Here is a 23,303-nt window from a genome sequence, read left to right as displayed (position 1 = left end):
AAAAATAAAGAAAGAAAACTTCCCTAATTTGGTGAAAGAAATATACATACCAGTTCAGGAAGCACAGAGAATCCCAAACAAGATGGACACAAACAGGCCTGCACCAAGACACATCATAATAAAACTGCCAAAGGTTTCAGATAAAGAGAGAATCTTAAAAGGAGCAAGAGAAAAGCAGATACCTACAAAGGAGTTCTATAACTGTCAGCTCCTTTTGACAATCAGCTCTTGAGCTGATTTCTCAGATACTTGAGAAATCAGCTCTTTTGATTTCTCAAAAGAAATTTTGTAGGCTAGAAGGGACTGGAAAAAGGTATTCAAAATGATAGAAAGCAAGGACACACAACCTAGATTACTTTATCCAGCAAAGCTATCATATAGAATTGAAGGGCAGATAAAGTGCTTCCCAGACAAAGTAAAGCTAAAGGAATTCATCTTCATCAGGCCAATATTATATAAAATGTTAAAGGGACTTGTTTAAGAAAGAGAAGACAATCAAAACAATGAACATAAAAATGGCAAGAAATTCACAGTGATCAACAATTGAATTCTAGAAGCAAACAAGCAGGATGGAAACAGAATCATAGATATGGAGATCATTTGGAGGGTGATTTGTCAGTTGGGAGGAGGAAGTGGGAGAATGGGGGAAAAGGTCCAGGGATTAAGAAGTAAAAATTGGTAGATACAGAACAGACAGGGGGATATTAAGAACAGTATTAGAGATGGAGTAACCAAAGAACTTATATGCATGACCTATGGTCATGAACTAAGTGGGGGATTGTAGGAGAGAATGAGTGATACTGGGTGGAGAGGCAAAGGGGGAAATTGGGACAACTATAATAGCATTATCAATTTAAAAATATAAAATGACAGTGGTGTATATCTATACCTATCTATCCATCTATCTATCTATATAATGGAATATTACTCAACCATAAAAAGAATGAAATCTTACTATTTGAGACAACATAGATAGACCTAGAGAGTATTATGCTAACTGAAATAAGTTAGATAGAGATACAATGACAAATACTATAGGATTGCACTTAAGGATAAAAATAAACAACAACAAAAACAGGCTCATTGATACAGAAAATTATTTGATGGTTGCCAGAAGGGAGGGGGGTTAGGAACTGGGTACAAAATGTGAAAGGATTAAGAACTACAAATTAGTAGTCACAAAATAGTCACAGGGATATAAACTACAGTATAGGGAATAAAGTCAATAAATGTGTAATAACTATAACAGGTAAATGCTTAAAATTTGGGGGGATCATTGTAAAGTACATGATTGTCAAACTGCTATGATGTACACCTAGTGCTGAAACTAATGTAAAACAATATTGAATGTATACTATAATTTAAAAATAAAAATAAAAATCCCTTTCTCATACAGCTTTATTTAAAGTTTCTCAAAAAGCTCTAAAACTTGATACTAATCACTTTATATGAGAAACAAGCTCAAATATAGTTTATAAATTATGTGTGCATATAAAAAGGAAATAAAAGATTTTTTAAAAAGAGCTGAATAGATCAACCATCTATTGGGAATATAAACTAATACAAGTGTGGTGTAAATAGTAAACTGAAATAGCATAAGGATTATGCCCAATTTTATAATTCCAAGTATCCTTCTCAGAAAAATATTTCTGGAAACTAAGAAACATTTCAAAATGTTAGAGGTTTACTGAAGCATTGTTTATAATAATGGAATAAAAACAAGATACAACATAAATGTTTCTATATAAAGGAATAGGTAATGAATATATGGATCATTTATGGCTAAAATATATATAGAAGTTAAAGGAACTAAATCTATAATAATATCACTGAACCTCTGGGACATTACTAAAAGAAAAAAACAATATAATATAGTTAATGTCTCATAATACCATTTAAGTAAAACTAAAAAAAAAAATTAAACACACAAAATATTGGTAATACTAAATAAAATCTATTGACATTCCTGAATAACTATGAATGTTTAAAAATGGACATTAGATAATTCAATTTCTTGAATAATTTTGTACATTTTAAGGGAATATATGTACAACATAAATGCATACATAGGAGAAAGACAGAAAAAAGTGTCAAAATATTAATAGTAGATAATTCTGGGAAATTACAATATAACTGCCTGTTTTTATTTTTACTGTTCTTATATTTTTCAAAATTCTTAAAATAAAATTGAAGAGAGAGAAAAGAAATAGTTACTGAAATTACTTGATAACTTCCTTCATCTGGCCTTCTAAGGATGAATTGAGGATTGCAGTGCTAAAAGATTGACTTTCTTGTTAAGTAAATGGAATTTTAAAAAGGAAAAATGGGAAGTTAGAGAAGTAAAATGCAAAAATAAAAGTGCATGCCTTTAGAATTTATAAGAATGTACAACATATTTGAGTAAATAATGAGACTATATCTTAGAAAATATTAAATTTATACTCTCAAACATTCTTCTAGGTACTGCAGAAGTCAAGTGGGTAAGTGTAGTAAAATAAGGCAACAAGTAACACGTAAAGGAGAAAGACAATTACAGATGATGGAGGCCGATGATGTTTGCTGTACACGAAGCCCCTAACTCATTCTGATACATGGAGAGAGACAGGAGCATCAATAGACCCTTGAAACAAAAAGTGTTGTGAGAACTGAGACTAGACAAGGAAATTAGATATTAGCCAGGTAATCCTGGCATGTAGCAGAAGGTTTACAATGATTGAAGAGAAACTGATACTCTTGAGGAAATAAAATTCTCTTGCTGATTTTTTTATACCATAGCCTGAAATCTGACAGAAAAAGGTTTCTATTTTACAAATAAATCATTCCTACATTTTGTTTCCTATTTGTAAATTGAGGATTTTATAGTTTGTATAAATCTAATAAGAAGATTTTAAGAGTGATAAAATTAGGTATAAAGGAATATTCTGTTTCAAATTTAACTTACTGTATATAAGTTTTTAATAACATATCTTAACTGAGAGAAATGCCAACACTTTTAGTATAGCCATATTTTAAATTACTATTTATCTTAAATGTTCTTTGATAAAATTTACCACAAAGTGAATTTCAAGGTATTTTAATATTAGTTATTTTACTACTAAAAAACAATTTTAACAATATTATTAAACTAAACATACTATGATCTATTAGCTATTAAACTTTTAACAATGTTTATTTGCATGAAATGCCATAACTGCAAAATTATATGGAAGATTAAAAAATAAATAAGGATGATATTCATACATATTTATATAATACTTATTATGTTTTTCCATTACCATTTAGTCCCCTTAGATCCCCTTCTCCCCAGCAATCACCTCACTGTTGTCCATGTCTTTGACTCTTTTTCCCTTTTTGCTCGATGCTTCCCTGCTCCAGAAACTTCCCCCTCCATCCCTCTCCACTAGCTGTCATCTGTTCTCCATCTATGTGTCCGTCTCTGTTTTGCTTTTTAGTTTACTTTGTTCATTAGATTCTGCGTGAGTGAAATCATATAATATTTGTCTTTCTCTGACTGGCTTATTTCAGTTAGCATAATGTTCTCCAGGTCCATCCACACTGTTGCAAAGGGTAAAATTTTCTTCTTATCTATGGCTCACTAACATTCCATTATGTAAATGTCGCACAGTTGTTTTATCCACTCATCTGCTGAACACTTGAGCTGCTTCTGTATTTTGGCAATTGCAAATAATGCTGCAATGAACATAGGGGTGCTTATGTTCTTTTGAATTAGTGTTTTGGTTTCCTTTGGATATATTCCCAGAAATGGGATTGCTGGGTCAAAGGGTAGATCCTTTTTTAATTTTTTTGCGTTATCTACATACTGCTTTCTGTAGTGGCTGCACCAGTCTGCATTCCCACCAACAGTGCAAAAGGGTCCTCCTTTCTGCACATCCTCACCAGCACTTGTTGTTTGTTGATGTATTGATGACCGCCATTCTGACAGGTGTGAGATGGTATCTCATTGTGGATTTTATTTGCATTCGTCTGATTATTAAGTGATGTTGAGCATCTTTTCATATGTCTATCAGCCATCTGTATGTCCTCTTTGGAGAAGTATTTTTAAAGTGAAATAAGTAAAAGAAAAATAAATGAGAAAAACAAATTGCTTATTTGCTCATAGTAAAAATATTAGAATTTGACTTTTTTAATTCTTTAAATAAATATTTATTGTTTTATATCATTTTGGCAAGTTTAATTTCTATCCTGGAAGTGTGGACAATGAAATCCTGTGTTTTCAAAATCAAAATTATAATTATTTGTTATATAATAATTAACATATTTTAAGTGATTTTTCAAAAGGTTTTCTTCATTTAATTTACCAGCAATAATTAGAAAAGATTTTAAAAATCTTTAAAGTAAACTTTTAGTTATGAGGAAGGAATTAGATAATACACTTAGTGTCTCTTTTAATAGCTATGGTATTCTTACACATTTCAAATAACTTTTTTGGATTTGTAAAAATGAATAAAATCCAAACCATGAAGTGCAAAAACGAGAAGTAAAAAACTATTATAGGTAAACATTTTATTGTTATTACATTTCATATAAACAGCAGCTCACATTTATTTTGTGATCTGCTTTTTCCCTTGGCCATATTCTGAAAATTATAATATAGGCTTATATTATCACTCTTGTGACTGCATATTAATGAAGTTAAGTACATAATTTACTTAAATTCCACTATGTTAATGAACATGTAGGTTGATTCCAAATCTTTTTTTTTGTTAAAATATAGGAATGAAACTACTTAGACATATATTTTTTTTCATACTTGTATGACTCTTTAAGATAAAATCTTAGAAGTAAAGTTGATATTTCAAAGGAAGTTCACCTGAACTCAGCCATCATTTACATAAGAAAACTTCCATGATCCTCTCCCTCACAGACTGACTTATTTGTCCCTGTTAAGTGCTCCTATCGTGCCTATGTGCCTATTGATGTCTTGGCACTCCTATGTACATGTCTGATTCTTCACAGATTTCCAGAAGGGCAGAACCTGCACACTATAGTAGGTCCTCAAAAGCTTAGTATTATATAAATATTTATTAATTTGAATCATTCTTGCTTATAGAATATAAAGAAATAGATCTGTAAGTGCTAAAATCATTGCAAATATGCTTGGATCATGGAATGGTTGTGAGATATTATGAGGCTCCAATGATTCTCTGGAATATACCTGAGATGAAACTACTCCACCCTAGGGAGATTTCAATTGCTGTTCCTACAGACATGAAGAAATAATTAAGTAAATGAGTAGCAATAATATGAATATTAGTAGATCACTGTAGGCAGAATTTCTCTCCTTTTAATTTCTAGTATGGAATTCTACACTATTTATGGAGATACAATAACTGAATTTCTTGAAATATATCCATAGCAATGTTTGATCCTTGATTGCCTTTCTTGAAACTTTTATATTGGTCCAAAGTAGGTTCTATAGACTGTATTTGTTCCCTCAGCATTTATATGTTGAAGATTGATGCTCCAGTGTGATGGTATTTGAAGATGGGGCTTGGGAGGAAATTAGGTTTAGATGAGTCATCATGGGATTGTCCCTGCATGAAGGAAACTTTATGACAGACTCCCTCTCTCCTTTTATCTCTTTCTCCCTCCCATCTAAGTGCCCAGTGAGGAGGTGGCCACGTGCAAGCCAGAAAGAGCTTTCACCAGAACTCAACCATGTTGGCTTCCTGGTCTTAGACTTCCAGCCTCCAGACTGAGAGAAAAATGTTTTTATTGTATAAGCCGCTCAATTTATAGTATTTTGTTATGGAATTGCAAGCTGAATAAGACACTAAGGAAACTAGAGTATTAAGACAAATCTTTTCCCTAACCCAAGTACCTAAGCCAACACAATATTTTTGGATGTCTGTTTAATAATTACAAAATAAAATAAAATGAAATGAAAAAATAAAATAATAAAATTAAATTTAAAATAAAACAAAATAATAATAAAATAGTACAAAGGATATGAAATTTCTATTCCAGGAGAATATTGATATTTTTTTATTTTTTAGTTAAATTTTAAGACCATAAATATTTTAGAGAACTAATATATGCCAGATATTATATAAGTTACAAGGAAGTACCATATTTTGTCATGTATAGTGCACTCCCACATATATTGTGCACCCACATTTTTGGTCCAAACTTTCAGGAAAAAAATTTTTCATTTTATTTTTTTAATTCAGTCATTTATTTATTTATATTTAGAAACAAAACTGGTTATCATATTCTGGGGTATTATTTTACATATGAATATTGTTGCTTGCTTTCTAGAGTTATACTTCCAATGCCTAAACATAAATAAAATAATTAAAAACATGCATATAGATACAGAATCAGTACTACTCATGTATAATGTGCATTCTTATTGTTTCCAGAAATTTGGGCAAAAAAGTGAGCATTATACATGGCAAAGTACAGCACCTATAAAGCATACTTCCTCTAAGATTAATTTATATGTAATGAGTTAAACATCTTTCATTTGACTGATAAAAATGTTTTTGTTTAGTATGCATTGGTCTGGTGCTAGATATAATCCCCGGTGAATCAGACCTAATAATTTATTAGGAATATAGATTTAATTACAAAACAATCCATAATTATATATTATAAAAAAGTGTGGTGAAGAAAATGAATAATGATGGATTGAGTCTTGTAAAAACTGAAAAATTAAGATCTTTCTGATAAAGGCAGATAATAATAAAATGAATAGCATTGTATAATAAAAAATTTAAATGACAAATAACAAAGGAGAGGCACAAAAAATGGGACTGTTTTAAAGGAGGAAATATATCAAGCTTAGTGAGATTTTATGTTATAAAGAAACACTTGTGTAAATTTGATAGAAATTGCCATACTTGACAAAAATCTTGAAGTATGTACATCATTTTAGTAGATGAATGAGAAGACATTCTAAAATAATTAGTCTGCATGGACAAAACAAGTTAATTGGAAATATGATGGATAAATTTAAAAGACAACATGCAGTTAAAATGCCATTTATGTAGAGAAATAATGAAATCTAGACAGGTCTAGAGCGGATTGATGAGAACATGGTGCATTATGATACAATTTCGTAATATAATGGGAAAATCAGTTAAAATAAATGAATGAAATAGCAATATTGACACAAAAGGAAACGAAAAAATGTGACAGAGAAGAATCTAGCATGGCTTATTGGAGAGGTATCAATGATTTCTACTTTTGAAAGACATTAGGATCTTTGCAGAAAATGTGGTAAAACAAAACCAAATAAATAGACAAAGAAAAAGAAAATTCCATTCCAGGTGTATTGAAACAGATAAAAGCTAAAAAGAGCAGATGATATTAAATTTGTAAGTTATATATGTAGATATAGATTTGTGGATCTATGGTATATAAACATATACCAAACTGTTTAAAAGCCACAGCAGCAAATTACATCATTTTCTATCAGTTATAGGAAATAACCTCTCTGTCTCCAATTTCATCTGTAAAACAACTATATAGAGTTTAACTCACAGTCTTTTTGAAAATTAGTAAATTAATACCACTTAAGCTAACTGAAATAAGTCAGAGAATGGCAAATGCCATAGGATTCCATTTATGCATGGAATCTAGAAACAAAATAAATGAATAAATAGAAACAGACTCATACAAGAGAAAAAGACTGGTGGCTACCAGAAGGGAAGAAGGTTGAGGAGCTGGGTGAAAAAGGTGAAGGGATTGAGGAGTACAAAGTCACAAAATAATCACAGGGATGTGAAGTGCAGCATAGGGAGTCTAGTCAGTAATGTTATAATAACTATGTATGGTGCCAGGTATGCACTTAAAATATCGGGGGATCACATATGTAACTAACCAGTATGCTGTATACCTGACACTAATACAAAATAATATTGAATTTAAACTGTAATTGAGAAATAAAATTTAAATTGAACAAAATAAAAGAATACCCTAAATAATGTTAGAAGAGTACCTAGAAAATAATAAATGCTCAAGAATCATTGGTTTCTAATATGGAATGATTGTGAATTATGTCACAAAGAATTCCAACAAAAAATATTAAGGAAAAGTCCTATAAAATTTCTTAAATTTAGTACAGTTATATATATCACACACTGCTGTAATCATGATGATTAAACAGTTACAAGAAGAAAAAAATATCACTGTCCTCATAGAGTTTGTACTGAAGGAACAGGGACAGAATAAAAGCAAGCATTTTAATATCACAGTTTTAAATGATATTTTAAATTACAATAGACAAATGAGTTCATATTAACAATACAGTTATCTGTGAATGGATTTTTGAGAAATTTTTAAGCAGGGACCTATATGAAATGAAAGCACTGTCTGTGCAAATACTTTGATATAAGGTGTTGTAGACACAAGGAAATGCTCAAATGTCTACAGTGGGAAAAGCAAAAACACAAAATCAGAAGAGTTAGATGACAGTGAGAAGGCTGCACAGCTAGAACACCCTGGGGAAGAGAAAAAGAGGTAGAAGGTGAAAGTACAGTCGGGGCCGGGATCCAGAGTGTTATATGGTATCATGGACCATTTTAAAGACTTGATAAGTTTGACAATGGTTATAGAAAATCATCAAAATATTTTGAAAAGGAGTCGATCATGATCTGATTTAGTTCTAAAAAAGTTTGTAGAGAATTTAAATTTGACCACAGAAGAAATGAGTTGGCATCTCTCTCTCTCCCTCTCTCTCTCTCTTTATAGAAATTGTCTTAAATCAACAAGGGGGATAAGAAGTCAAGGAAAAATTCAATTTTTAGTGAAACTAAGTTAAACCCTGAACTACAAAATAGTAGAAAGTCTTCCACAGTATAGTGAATATCAAAAAGCAGTGTATGAACCAGAAGGCAAAAAGAAAACTACAAGGCTAGAAATTTAGTAAAGGGACAATGAAACAACTTCAAACAGGAGCACAAACATTTATGTGTTAAAACTATCTCACATCTGCAAAAGCCGGGATTGTTGGGGGTGGCAGGGTGCATATCAGAGGTATGAGATATTCTGGAACCAACTTAATTCTAAGAATGAGAAGAGGTATTTCTAGCCCTGGCTGGCGTAGCTCAGTGGATTGAGCGCGGGCTGGGAACCAAAGTGTCCCAGGTTCGATTCCCAGCCAGGGCACATTCCTGGGTTGCAGGCCAGAACCCCCAGCAACTGCACATTGATGTTTCTCTCTCTCTCTCTATCTCCTTCCATTCCCTCTCTAAAAATAAATAAATAAAAATCTTAAAAAAAAAAGAGGTATTTCTAGATAAAAACCACATTAAATAAATGATATTTGAAAAGGTCAGTCTTATGGCTGGGTGAAAAAGAAACTTTGTTACAAAAGAAATCTTACAGATGCCCATTTCCATTAACTTGGAACAAGTGAAGACTAAATACACTCACACTCGAAATCTTGGACCATACATAAATTTACACTAGGCACAGGACACACCTGTGGCCATTCACTTATGTGATTTTCTTACAAAGTAATGGTTTAGAGTAGTTAAATTTCTATAATAAATAAATAAATAATAATCAATACACATACAACTTAAAAAAGGAAGGGAAACTAAAGAAACAATAAAAAATGATAAATACACTACCATATAAAATTACTACATCCAAGTAGGTTATTCAATATTTTCCATAAATTACAAAAATTACCAGGTATCAATGGAGTATACACACAGGTTACAATTCTAACATCTAAAGGAAGAAATTGAAGGAGGTGTAATGTTATCCTGTAAGGCTTAGAAAAGGAGTAGAATGAAATGATAAAAGGCATATGCAGGAGAGAAAATGCACAAAAAATTTTAAAAATTTTAAAGAGTGGTAAAAAGATAGACATAAATGATAAAGAGAAAACAAAAGGAATAAAGAGAATAAAAATAGACAAACAACTAAATATTTTGAAGGCTTAACAAGGATTAGTGTGAAAAGAGTTCATAAAAAAAAAAGAGAGCCAGTATTTGTAGAAGTGGATCTCCATTGAACAAAATAGATATAATGCAACAAAGCTAATATTTTATAATAAAAAAGAGCTTTGAAACTTCATATTGAAAAGAGGGTGTCCCATTCCAGGAAAAAAACTGACCCCAAATTGTCAGCACTGGTTCACCACAGTAACTTTAGTCATCATTGTCATAGAACTCTGTAAAAAGTTTTTCAACCTTTTCATTTCATGGCACACACAAATTACTAAAATTCTGTGGCACACCAAAAATGTATATATATATTTTCCAATCCAATCAAAAATGGAATACTTTTTATTGTTTTACCAAAAATAATAATAATACTAATTATCTACCTTTTTGCTCCAAAGTGACTTTTTAAAACACTGGGTGCCTCTACATGCATATAAGGATTTCTGGTACCAAGAATTAACCAATCATATGCCACCTTATTATGTGACTTATCCAAGTTATATGACTTAGAAATTTATGGGTCAAGAGAAAGCACTTGCATGGACTGCGATTGTTGTGTTGGCTGTTGTCATTTTTTTTTTTATACAACAATCTAAAAGAAAAGAGGTCAGTGCTGCTGACTAGATAGCTATTGTATATTTTTTAAAATCTTGTGATACACTGGTTAAAAATTGCTACTATAGGCAGTCAGTCAGAAAAAATGAAATTTTATATAAATTAAGATTAAATAAGGAAAGAAAGTTAACTTTTTGAAGACTTTTACTATTGAGAATAAAATGGACAAATAAAAATGATCAAGGGAAGGAATTATGATTTTAAAAGTTTGTATTCTGTCAAATAATCTTTCAAGAATAAAAGCCATAATGTATTTTAAATATACAAAACTGCTCCTATGAAATCTTTTTGATATAAATATTAAAATATGAACACCAATCAAATGAAAGACTATTAGAAAAATCTCTGGGTAGAGGGGAAATGTGGAAGTATTTTATACATTTATCTATAGATATAATCTTAAGATAAATATGAGTCTTTGGGTAAAGAAATAGAAGGTATGTGCTATATGCCTTAATGTAGAGTTAGAGCAAAAAGTCCAGAGAGCAGAAAGTATGCTCATTATTCACGGCTCTGATAATAGCTACCATCAAAAAAATGAAGAACTTATAAACATTTTTCAAATCAGCATGTTAATACTGCCTAAACTAAATTAATAAAGAGAGAGATTTTCACGTTGAAGCTCAAAGTATCCTAGTCTTTTGCTGCATATAAAAGATAAATCTAACACCAACTGGTTAATAAAAAATATTTTTAAATGTGCAGGGCTATAGGTAATTCAAATATAGAGAGGCAGAATTCCCTGTATCAGTAACAAACAAGGGTGAATTCAGATAAAAAAAGCATTAACAGCAACAAATCAGGGCTCTTTGTAACATTAAAGCATGCAAATAGAAATAATAGTTATGCATGTCTACCTATCAAATATGTCTTCAACATACATAAACAAGTTCATAGGAAACACAAGGAGAAAAAGAGGCACATTTGTAGAGGGAATATAATTTCACCTCTCTGCACACTTAACATATCAAGGAAACACAACTCTTAAAGTTATAAAGTATATATGGTTCTAGCAAATGGTGGAACAGGGTCTGATACACAGCATCACCAACTCTGTCAACAAAGCTCTTAACCAGCCTCCTACATGGTGATACCAGAGTGCATCCTGGCTGAGACAAGTGAATGTATATTTATATATTTGGAGAGGACATGAAAAAGTTCTCTTTGGACTATAACAAAAAACAAGTGAATGAGTATTGTTGGAGGATTAAGAAAAAATATTGAAATAATTTTCTGACAAAGCAATAGACTACAGTACTTACTAGAGGTTTGAGTGATGACAAACAATAGTGCTAAGAGCTTACTTCAGGACAAGTGCAATGACACAGAGGTACTGGGTAGTCCCAGAATCCACAAGCAGAAAGTGAATGCAGCCAGGACCCAAAAAAAGCTACTCAGATTATCACTGTCTATCTCTGGGCTCTATGACTACAGATGTCTTATCTTTCCTTGCTTGAGCTTCATTCTACCTTACTGCTCTCTGCAGACCTCCTTGCTCTGTCCCATTTCACATAGCCTGGTAATGGCTGCCAAATTCCTGCAGTATTAGACTATCCAGTTTGGGCATCAAACTAAGAGTAATTTGAATTCCTATAATCCTATAGATTCCAGGGAAAGAGTAATTAATCACTATAGTTTAAGTCATGAAGTGATAGTTATCCTGTGCCAATCTGGTGGGATGCAGAGCAGGATCAAGTGAAAAACAAAAACTTGGCTTCAATTAAGAAACCCAATAAATCTGCTGTAGTCCCATTTTGCACACATGGTAATGTATTTATTCAAGTTCAACTAAAAAATTAAACTCAAAGTTTTCTTGATATATTTATGCCTTTAATGATGCAATCACAATCTTCTTGTTTAAATAACACTTGTGGAAGAAAAGCTATGAGAACATGTCTTTTTACCCCCAGTCACTGCGTTTTTCATCCATGCACATGTAAGAATAAAAATGAAGAGAATCTCATGGAAGTAGTGTTTGTGGATTGTGGGCACCTGTCTTGGATGGGATGGTTCATGTGAGAAAGTGTGTGGGTCTCCTTAGGCTGATAGATTACAGCACTTCCAGATTGTTTCTGGGAGTCAGTGACTGAGATCATTTGAAACACAGTAGGGATGCAGCCCATTCTTTCAAATCTCTAGTAAAATTTTAACTTTTTAGTTTTTTTTTAAGTTTTTGTTTATTTATTTTTAGAGAGAGAAGGGAGGGAGATAGAGAGAGAGAGAGAAAGAAACATCAATGTGTGGTTTCTGGGGGTTATGGCCTGCAACCCAGGAATGTACTCTGGCTGGGAATCGAACCTGCGACACTTCGGTTCGCAGCCCATGCTCAATCCACTGAGCTACACCAGCCAGGGCTTAACTTTTTAGTTTTAATAATTTTAGCTATATTTGTTTTGTTCTAAACCTATTATACCAATAAAATTACTATTTCAGTTCAAAAAGGAAAACTACAAAGTTAAATAAACCCTTCACTTATCTCAATTACTAATTCCCAATATTTTTAAGATAACAGAGAGAATACGACACTTATTTTTATTTTTAGAAAAGCATTTCAAGTTGTAGAAGATAGCAAAATTAAATGATATTATTTATAAAATTAAAACACAAATATTTCACTGTGATAAATGAAAAGATATGATATTTATTTCTGCTTAATGGAAAACTGCTTCAATTGGAGACCCCATCCCAAAATAATTTCTATTGTACCAAGTAAAGATGGGATCATGTTAGCAGCAGAAATAGACTGGGTTGAATTTATAGCATCTTTGAGAAAAATGGTGGAAGACATTATTCTCCATTATTTTCGGACCTATTAGATCCGAAAATCTCAGTTTCTGGTGCAATGATGGATATGGTCCAAAAATTTCTAAAATGGGAAATTATTTGTATTCTCTTACAAATGCGGTCATTATTTTGTCTTGTATATTTTTTAAATACATATTTTATGGTTTTTTTCCCTTACTCCAAACTACAAGGTCAAAATCAAAGTAAAATCATGGCTACAGTTGTAGATTAGAAGGTAAAAATATAGCAATGGATGAAACCATACAAGCTGAATAAAAATAAAAGTAGAAGAGAAGAAAAACCATAATAAAATATAGAGGAATTTATGCTTAAGAGATAAACAAAAGTGTCTTAGAATGATGTGCATTTTGTACACTTACAATAATATAAAGATAGTGTTGTAGTAAATCATATTTTTGATTTTTTTGATACACTGTGGCAAAAAATATCAATTTAAAGTCAAATTTTGCTATATATACAAGTTTCCAATTTTAAAATGAAAATATAAATAAAATCAGAGTGTCATGCCAATTAGTGATAAAGAAATGAAAGAGAAATGTCATCATGAAGTATAAACCTTGTGAAAATGTTTGCAAGCAGTCTGGTATACCCATAAATTGAGAGAAGGACAGGAATCACAGAAATAAATAGGCTAACACACAGGTGCCACAGATGTCTGTGTGATTTAAAAATTGACACCTAACCTGTTTTCATTAAGTTTCAAGCTCTAAAGATCAAAGTATTTATCTAATGAGAGTGACTCAACATATGCATTTAACTACATCGTCTATATATCCTTACAAACCTCTAAAAAGAGCTTATAAATAATTACTAGGCATTGCTATCCTTTAAACATTTGAAACATTTTAAAGTGTTTTAAAGGGCTGTTTATCTCAAATCAATGTCAAAACTTTCTATCAAATTTTAAAAATTTGATATATGTTTATCTAAGCTGTTAAACTTTCATTCAATCACAGCAGAGATATAATTCCCCTGCTTTTCTCATTTTATTGTAGCAAAAAAAAATCAAGTTCATTAATAACTTAGAAATTACTTCAGTAACCCACAGCAAAGGACTAAGGACTGCAATAATTGTTTTGACATTAATAATGTTTTAGAGCCACAAGGGTTTTGTTCTTTTGTTTGTTTTATAATTGTTGTTGCTTCTCCTAGAGAAAGAAATTGATCATTTTCTTGTCTAAATTTGGACTTGTCTCTTACATTCCAGGGTTTGAAAAGACCTTAAGGTACATCTCAACAGCAACCTCACAATAATTTGACTCTTTTTATTTGTTTCCCTTACCCAAAGGCAGGAACACTAAATAAAATTAAAGGGAATGACAAAGCAGGTTTACATGTATATCCATGGTTCTTTTTCCTGCACTGAAGTAATGAAAACAATGCACAGATAATTATACCTTACAAATAATCCTTTAACATGCAATAAAATGATTACATTACTGAATTTTGCCTTGTGACTGTATTAGGCAAAATCTAGTGTACAATGCATGTGCACAGACATATGTCTACAGTTCTCTCTATGCTGGCCTGCTGATTGGTTTCCAAACATGCCTGTCCTCAGTAGAGCATGCATCTGAGTCTCACTCTCTCTCCTTGTTTGGCCTTCAATACCTCTGTGTCTGTACCTGCTTGTCTATGCTTACCTGCCTATTATTCCATATCTCTCTGCAGTACGTTTCTAGCCGTCTGTCAGTTTGCCTTCCCCTGTGTATTGTCTAACCATCCCTGCCACATCATCAGTTCCTATCTGTCAACCTGTGTCCATATGTGCTTGTCTCTCCATCTGTCCCTTTTCTATATTTATTGGACTGTATGTATTAGTTGGTAGGTATGCATTCATCTAGCTATGATTCTGTCTGCATGTACATATGCACAGATTAAGATTTTTCCTTTAGTGTGAATTTAATTTATACTCTACTCCCATGGTCTATGTGGGTATTTACCAAAGGCTTAGAAATAGCAAGAAGGCATTACAAAATGAAAGCAAGACTTAAAACTAATGTCAAATATAACTGTTCTCAGAGTCAAAAGAGAATATATAACAACTTACACACTTTAGAGAACTTTTATGGGCATATCCCAGTTCCCAGCATTATTCATAAGATCCAGCCCATTTTATACCATTGACAACCTAGAATTAATCATCTTTGCAATACTAATCTTCATTATTTCATATAAATCTACCAAATTTCATAGAGACTTTCCTTTTCTTATGATATTCCCAATTTTGACCCCACAAGTGTAATTCAAAAAAGGGGGAAAAAATCCCTGGCAGAACAGTCTCTAAAGCGTGAATTATTTCATGAGGAGTAACTCTAAGAGTGGGAGAGAGTTCCCAGATAATGCAGGAGAGATTCAATGCTCTGTATCCTATACATTTCAGGGTTGATTTGCTAGTGAGGTGAGAAGAGCTTCTTAATATTCTGCTTGTGAACCAAAGGTCTCTTTTTAAATCTTCTGTGGGCAATGCTTGGAAAAAAACACAAACATCCCTGATAGTCACAGATATGCACACAAACACCTGCATACACATATTCAAATATCTACTCACATACTTCTTACAGATAAATAAAATCTCACCTACAGAGACTGTTTCAATGAAAATAGCCAAAGGAATTTACTTTGATTTTGCTCTACAATATCCAAGAACCTACCAGAGCCTAAAATAACAAGTCTCATTACAATAATTTCTTAAACAATAATAGTGTTGTTTCCCAAGTATCTACATATACACAAACATGTATTTTCACTACTAGAAATTATAATTAAAAAACTGGAACTATTAAGACTGGTTATTTACATTGATTAATTTGGGGGATTATTGACAACTTTCCACTTCATGATTATATTTCTTATGTATGGACATCTGGCAATATCACAAGGATTCAATTGTGCAAATGAGGTGACAGAAGAATAATTTATGAAGTAGGTCAACCGTACTTACATAACATGGGAGTGCTGGCCTACTTTCCTTTTCAAAGATGTTGTATCAAATTCAAATTATGCTAGAAAATATGATTCAGCACTGCAAAAATACTGAAGGCACATCAGATGTATTGATAAAATTAAAAAGAACAACCCAGGAATTCCCAGAGCACACACCATGTGCTTCTTAGAATTAAAGCAGAATTGCAACCTGACAAAGTTTTCATTCAAACAGGTCCTTTCTATAAACACATTCAAATTTTCTACTTGTTGGTATTGGCAAAGTGACTAGGAATAATAGAGTATTTGGACCCAGTTGCCAGCTTGCTTAGTCATTATTTGTCCTATATAACATGAATAATTAAATTAAGCATTAACTTATTTAAATGTAAAATTAAATATAAAATTCCTGTGAGTTTCAACATTATAGCATTTTGTTCTTTAGGTGTTCTAGGATAATTCTAATTCTTTACCCAAACTCATTTACTACATGATATTTTGAAGAGACAAAACATTCTAAACAGTTAAATCATGTCCTTTATAGGAAAAGATAAACAGATTCCCTAACTGGAAAAATATCATACATGCTCATAAAAATGTGGAATTAAAATCGGCACTATGTCATTTCCCGTCTCTTCCACCTGATTTGCTGTTGGCATGTATTTTTCAACATTTTCACAGCTGTTCATATAGTAAACATAAAACTCCACTATGATCTGAGAGTAATAGTATAATGGTTAAATGCCAGACTCTGGGCCAAAGATTCTGAATCCAAACCTTGGCTAATCACCTAAGCTACTTATGTAAATAAGCATAGGCAATCACTTCTTCCTGCTATGCCTGGATTTCCTTATCAGTAAAATAATTATAATAATAGATACCTTACAAGGTTGTTGAGTAGATTAACATGAGAAAATAAACATTAAGTGTTTAGTATAGTCTTTAGGCCACAGAACATAGAGAACACACTCAATAAATGCACAGTGCTATTGTTACTACACAGGGTTCCAGATTCCACTGTAACATTAAGACTTTAAAGTATCCATTGAGAGTGAAGATAAAATAATAAATATCTAGTCCATATCAAATTAATCTATTTGGAAGGGTTTTCTCAGAGAAAAAGGGTCAAATTATAGTTTTAGTCTAAAAATTAGTGGTGTCATTTGAAATGTAGACTATCTTCTGCAAGAAGACAGAAGTTTCAGACTATCCTTTACCCAAACTTTGGTGGAAGGCCTGGAAGATCTTTCATGGTCTAGTACAAGAGTTGTTAAACTATGCTTATGGCCAAATATGACCCCTTAGAACATTTGTTTTCTTGGGTTTTTGTATGTTTGTATGAATGTGGAGGACAGAAAAAGGAGGAGGAAGAATATGTGACAGAGACCTTCAGAGGAAAAGCTACAACTTCTTTTCTAGAAGCCTTGAGGAAATTACATATGATATGTGAACCAGTATTTTCTTAGTGTCTCCTTCACTATTTTTTGTTAGTATAAACAAGCTGAGACATAAAAGGAGAATCACTAAGCTTAAAGATACCTGCTTTCCAGTTAATAATTTACTGAGGGAAAAATAAAGAAACACATCAAGGCATTGGTAGCTAAACTTCTTAAGGTTTGGTCAAAGGAGTAGGGATTAATAAATGAAAATGTTTACCTGGAGGCAGCCATAGGCAAAAGAAGAATGTATGTAACCACAGATTGGGTGACCCCAAAAGAGATCTGACAGGAAATTCAATATCAGGGGTGGTCAGGAGATGGCAATGTCGTGAGAGAACCAATACTCATCACCAGTTTTAACACTATAGGGAAAAGGCCCTGCAACGATATTCACATTTTGTCATTCATTCCATACCACCATATGAATATTATTGCCCCATCACACACATGCACACACTTTTACAGAATAGAAAACTAGGTAGGAATTAGAACATAATTTCTAATCTCCTTAAGAACTGGGTCAAAATCCAAGGTTAGGAATCAAATCCCATAGAACAAGAACTTCAAGGTATTTTAGAACTGAAGTCAGAGGCCTAAATCTTCTTATTGGTGAGTAGGTAAGTTCATAGGTTCACATAGTATTGACACTGATTTTGAGTCAGATGAGACACTGACTCAAAAAATATATAGAATAGTTTTTCAGTAGATACTTTTGTGTGCATATTTTGATTAAATTTGAATGTGCTAGATACTTTTCAGTAACACACTTTCAAAATTATTATTTGATGATTCCCTTTTATAAGGAGGACTTTTGTACACATCCTCCAATTTCAATACAAAGATACATAAAACAGATTTGTGTTATGCTTTACCTCACCACATAACTCAGAATATTAAAGTATTTTTTCTCTATATGCTTATCTCAGTATGAGATATATCTTAGAAATTCAGACTTAGAATTTCTTAGTAGTCTTTCAACCTAAAGAAAGCAGCTTCTAGCTTGGATTTGCATACTATTTTGTGAAGATTCAAACTCACAGTTAAGATCAACATCTGGCTGGATTTAACATTCACATTTGACAGTTTCACTCTCATTACAAAATATTTAGAATATTTTACAAAGCAAAGGCTATCTTTTATTTTAGTAAAAGTTTTCATATATTTGCTTTTTCCTTTAGTGTGGATTTATATTCTTCAACTGCTCTGTGCGGCTGAAATTTGAGGACATCTCACAAGACAAGTCGCTGTAGCAAAGTAAAATGTAAATGAAAGGGGCAAAGGGCACAGTATAATGAGCAAGAGAATTTACTGTCTCATCTCCTATTTCCATATCCTTTAGGAGAGGGGAAAACGTGAGAAAAAGAGACACAGTTCTACATGCTTTCCCTGGAAAGTTATGGTTGATAGCTATTTGAAAGCCATGGATAATATGCCAACTAATTCCTCAAATTAATCTTAATTTTTAATTTTATCAATTCATGAGTAACACTTTAGTATTTCTATAGATTATTTTAGTATCAGGCAATAACTGCATGTTTAACACATTCATATTACTAAAACTGTTCAACAAATAGATGTGGATATGATAATACACATGTTCAGTCCACTCACATCATCATTGAAGAAAGGTAAGAGTCAAGACAGTTTCAACGGAAGCATTCTATATATGAAACTATGATAAAATGCATTAAAATAAGTTCTAGTTATTGAGCATATGTTGTACACAAACTATGTGTTTGTTACTTAATATGCTTGATCTCTACTACCCACAAGATTCTAAAAAGCAGGGACCATTCTCACCATTATATATCTGATGGGCTAGAAGTACATAGATCGATTAACTTATGCAAACTTGCTTAACAAATTTTAACCTAGTTTGTTTTACCCCAATCCAATATTCTGTCCACAATGACACTTTGACTTAGAGAACAAAGTTAAAGAAAAATTTGAAAATCACTGGATGATCAGTACAGGATATTTGGTAAAGTTAAACACAAATCATTGGGTAAATATAGGACATTTCATGACTTACATGCACATAAATAGCCACTAAAGAGTTGGCCTTAATTGCCTTCCTCAGTGGGCACCAATTAGACTCTTGAAATATTAATAAACTGGCTGATTTAAGAAAAAATACTATTACATGTTTTCTTCCTGTATATTGCTTTGAAGCACCAGACATATCATGGGCACTCAATAAATATTAAATATTTAACAGCAACTAATAAAATGAAATTATGGTAATATATTTTGCAATGATCTCACCACAAGATGAAGTAAAACAAGTTTTAGTACTAGACCTGGGAGCAGGGCAGAGTTAGATAGCTGGATAAGTGGATGAACCCTATCAGGGAGACATGAGACACTAACGATTGTGGTTGAAAAGGTTAATAGGAGGTCAGAATGATAAAATTATTTTTGCAATTTGGCAACTAAAACTGCCCCTCCTGATTTACATATTTGTTCTATTCCTCTAGTAACCAAAATGCAAATTAAAAGATGTACTACTAAGCTTCTGTCATATACTCTCCATGGCCAAACATGAAGTTACTATATTTCATTTTCTATTGGTATTATTTATTTTGAAAGATCTTCCCTGAAGTTATCCTCTTTTTTCTCTCACTTTTGCACATAGTTTGAGATTTTCAGAAGATTATATAATAATACATTATTATTTTTTATTATGATTACTATAATAAATGGATGCTAAATCCCTTCATTTCTTGGCATGCATAAGTCATTGAATTGTCAAATCCTGAGACACTAGGTAGAGTGCCCCATCTCAGAAAGCATACTCCTGCAGATTTAAATTAAAGCTTTAAGTTTTGGGGGGAGAAACCAGGCTAAGAGCAAGCTCACTGTTTCTTTTCTTAAATGAGTGGAGGAAAATATTTCATTAAGTAGAGAAAAAGCTTGCCAAATGGAGGGATCCATAGGGAAACCTTAATTTAAGCTCCCGTTCCTCAATTCATGTAAGATTCATGAAAAAAGAACTTCAAAGTACTCTTAGGAAACTCTACTTTCCTTCCTCTTTTCCATTTTTCCCTTTACAATCCCTCTGAGGAGAAGAGAGAATGTGCTTCAAGTTACTATTTGGGTGACTGGATCCTTCTCCTTTATTCTTCTAATGGTTTCTGAAATGCTCCAAAGAAATAACACATTTAACAAGAACACTCCTGAAGCTCAGCCACCATTTCCTCTCCTAAGCCTGTGATTAACCCATTGATGGGTCCATAAACTGTAAATTCCATATGAATACAGTAGCAGGTGCACTGTGGTCCAGGTCAAATATACCTTATTCTACCTGTCCAAATCATCATTTTTACATGGAAGAAATATCAACACCATGGTCTGCTTCACTGAATCTATTTATACAATAATAAAACACTTAAAAGCCTCCAAAGCTCTAATATATATTAAAATACCTCTTTAGTTTTCATGCACCTAGTGTGATGATGGTGTTTGTTTTCTCTCCTACACCCTCACTCACTCTCTGACACAGAACACCCCTCTGTACACACACCTTTAATTTGTAGGAAACAGGCGCAGACGTCACCTCTTCCTGTTCTAATAGATCTTAGGTATAATAAGTTAACTTTTATTTTAGGATAAGGTTTTCAACATTTTTATTGCTTTAGTTAATGTTTAGAAGTTTGTCTGCTTTTAACACCTTACTTTGCTAAACAGTTTTGTGTACTTCTATAGATACATTTAGTTTTTTGCATCACAGAACAAAGTTAAATAATAAATTATTACAGTATGTATATTTAACTAAATATTCAGAATTAATTTTAGTATGATTCATCTCAACTCAAAAATAAAAATCTCTGAAGACAACAAAGTACAGTGACATACTATTCTCAAAAAGATTCTTACTGGAATTCCTTAAATACATTCATCATTCATACATTTATATATCATAAACATCAGTGACACCAAAATTAATAATAGCATTTGAGTCAAAGTTTTTATTTGGGAATATCTGGAAAAAATATCATGATTATGTAAAAGAATTAAGAAAGATACACGATTTAGTGAATTTCAAAACTACACATTTCTCTTCTTTATACATTGCAGCTACAAAAGAAAAGCCTCAAGAGAATTAATATGAACTTATGATAATGCAGCCTGCAGCACAGTTTTGTTTTGGTTTTGCCTGATTTTGCTGACAATGCAGTTCAAACTCTACCCTACTAATCTTTAGTAAAGGGATCAAATTATTTACGTATAAACATTCAGCAATAAAGTGTCTTCCTTTAAGCAGTACCAATTACTTAACATCTTTCTCTTTTTTACAGGTTTGGATCCCAGCTCATTAGATCATTACCTGATAAATAGAGAGGGTAATGAATTGAGAAAATAACTACGTACCTTCAGAGCAAACCTGCCCGATAACAATAATCCATTAGAAAACTGGCAATATCCTCTGATCTATTGCCCGCAAAGCTATGACTTGATGAAGAGTTTCATTCCCTGGGCTCAGTTCTCCAGAAGAAAATCAGCACAATTTAAATATTTCTTGGAATATGACAGCTCTCTAGATCCCCGGTAGCATTCTGTTCCCTAGGGATGGCAATCTGGTGTTCCTGTGTGCACAGAGCAGTGGAGATGAACTGAAAACGCTTGAGATAAATTAGGAATGGCTAAGTTAAAATTGTCTCTGCTCCAGAGTCTCTCATCTGCAGTCTGTAAGCCTGTTTTTCTGTGAAAAAGCTAGATGGCAGGCTGCCTCAGTAAGTTCTTCTTAAGCGACACAGAGCATTTTCAATGAAGAAAAATTCTCCCATTATCTAAGCTAATGTGACTGTTGCTAAATCTAGTTTTTAAAGTGGCTACTGGCATGAAATTTATTTTCACTATAATACTGGCTTCTTTCGAACTAGTCTAGAATCCATACTATCATGCTATATACATTTTTATCTGTAAGAAACATTTAAAGTTTTCAGTTAAAATATTAAATTGTGACCCTTTCTGCAGTTTTAACAATCATTGATGTATAGAAAATTTCTACTTTAGTCCTAAATCCATTTTATTGCATTTTATATCATTTAGAAGATTTTGTTTTAAATGTAGTATTTCAATATGAATAACTATGTTTTATTAACAATCCCTTATTTTAATAAAGTTCCATTGAAATGTACCATCTTTTAAATATCAGTTAATATGCAGAGGATATATAAAAATAAAAAAGAGAATGTAGATTTCTAACCTGTGACCATAGCAGTAAATGTTGATCTGAATATCTTCCTAAAGAAAATAAGTTGTTCCAAAAAAACAAAGCTTTATAAATTATTCCCTTTCTGAATAACAACACACCATTTTTAAATTCTGTTTATTTCAATTAAATGATACAGTGTGATATGAGAGCTCTTACCCTTAAATTAGAAAATTCTTTTAGAATACACTCCAACTGTTGTAGTGGCAACACAAAAAAAACACAGGATGTCATCAAAATTTTCAGTTCCATTTCTATACTTGGATTTTCTATATGAAACAATTTTTATTATCAGAAAATACACTTAAGAGCATCATAATCCACAAGTATATGCATATATATATATATATATATACACACACATATATACACACACACATATGT

General features: G+C 32.1%; 1 protein-coding gene across 2 annotated transcripts in view; it reads right to left on the bottom strand.

The window, feature by feature from the left end:
- The window catches only part of MGAT4C (MGAT4 family member C), a 739,383-nt gene extending 716,971 nt beyond the window's left edge, over nucleotides 1–22,412 (bottom strand). For both annotated transcript variants that reach the window (XM_036018602.1, XM_028533357.2), the window contains exon 1: nucleotides 22,076–22,412. The gene's annotated coding sequence lies outside the window, so the exon portion shown is untranslated. The remainder of the gene's footprint in view (nucleotides 1–22,075) is intronic.
- Nucleotides 22,413–23,303: the final 891 nt, after the last annotated feature.

This window comes from Phyllostomus discolor, chromosome 2 (assembly GCF_004126475.2).
Source record: "Phyllostomus discolor isolate MPI-MPIP mPhyDis1 chromosome 2, mPhyDis1.pri.v3, whole genome shotgun sequence".
NCBI classification, from domain to species: Eukaryota; Metazoa; Chordata; class Mammalia; order Chiroptera; family Phyllostomidae; genus Phyllostomus; species Phyllostomus discolor.
The sequence above is the reverse complement of the archived record's forward strand: the minus strand, read 5'-3'. Positions and strand labels throughout refer to the sequence as shown.